Source organism: Lucilia sericata, unplaced genomic scaffold, assembly GCF_015586225.1.
Source record: "Lucilia sericata isolate MDLA Ls3-8-SP2 unplaced genomic scaffold, ASM1558622v1 Contig010577F_arrow, whole genome shotgun sequence".
Classification (NCBI taxonomy): domain Eukaryota; kingdom Metazoa; phylum Arthropoda; class Insecta; order Diptera; family Calliphoridae; genus Lucilia; species Lucilia sericata.
In genome coordinates, this window is record NW_023998363.1 from 242 (window position 1) to 1,694 (window position 1,453).

The 1,453-nt window shown below is 23.0% G+C and overlaps 1 pseudogene; it reads left to right on the forward strand.

Moving 5' to 3' along the window:
• Positions 1 to 582: 582 nt before the first annotated feature.
• Positions 583 to 1,149, forward strand: LOC119615883 (annotated as a pseudogene).
• Positions 1,150 to 1,453: the final 304 nt, after the last annotated feature.

Here is a 1,453-nt window from a genome sequence, read left to right on the forward strand (position 1 = left end):
GTAAGATTATTTTTTTTTAGATTGTTTTCTTTTTTTATAGGACTTGTTTTTATTATAAATGATTACAGAATTTTTATTGAGTGGGAAGTTGTTTCGATGAATTCAATAAATATTGTTATAACTTTATTATTTGATTGAATAAGTTTAATTTTTATATCTTTTGTTTTAATAATTTCTTCATTAGTTATTTTTTATAGTAAGGAATATATAGAAAGTGATTATAAAATTAATCGATTTATTATATTAGTATTAATATTTGTTACTTCTATAATATTATTGATTATTAGTCCTAATTTAATTAGTATTTTATTAGGATGAGATGGTTTAGGATTAGTTTCATATTGTTTAGTAATTTATTTTCAAAATGTTAAGTCTTATAATGCTGGTATATTAACAGCTTTATCTAATCGAATTGGTGATGTTGCTCTTTTATTAGCTATTGCTTGAATATTAAATTATGGAAGTTGAAATTATATTTTTTATTTAGAAGTAATAAAAAGTAATATAGAAATAATAATTGTAGGAGGATTAGTTATGTTAGCTGCAATAACTAAAAGAGCTCAAATTCCTTTTTCTTCTTGATTACCAGCTGCTATAGCAGCTCCTACGCCAGTTTCAGCTTTAGTTCATTCTTCAACTTTGGTAACTGCTGGTGTTTATTTATTAATTCGATTTAATATTTTATTAAGAAGTTCATGATTGGGTAATTTATTATTATTATCTGGATTAACATATTTATAGCAGGTGTTAGGAGCTAATTATGAATTTGATTAAAGAAAATTATTGCTTTATCTACTTATAGACAATTAGGATTATATAAGAATTTTATCAATAGGTTATTATAAGTTAGCATTTTTTCATTTATTGACTCATGCTTTATTTAAGGCTTTATTATTTATATGTGCTGGGGCTATTAGTCATATATAATAATTCTCAAGATAGTCGATTAATGGAAGTTTAAGATTAATAATACCATTAACTCTCTTGTTTTAATGTAGCTAATTTAGCTTTACATGTGAGGTAATACCCTTTTTAGCTGGATTTATTCTAAGGATTTAATTTTAGAAACAGGTTCTTTATCTTATATAGATATTTTCTTTTTTCTTCTTTTATTTTTTTCAACAGTTTAACTGTATGTTATTCTTTTCGGTTAGTTTTAATTATACAATAACTGGTGATTCTTCAATTTTCCTTCTTTAAATAATTAAATGATGAAGGGTTGAGTAATATTGAAAAGTATAATAGGTTTATAATTTTAAGCATTTGGTGGGAGAATGTTAAGATGATTGATTTTCCTACTCCTATAGTAGTTGTTCTTCCTTCTTATTTAAAATTATTAAACATTATTTGTTTGTATTGTTGGGGGGGATTATAGGTTATATAATTTCTAATGTTTCTTTATTTTTTATAATAAGGCTTTAATAATATAATTTTTCTTATTTTTTAGGTTCTA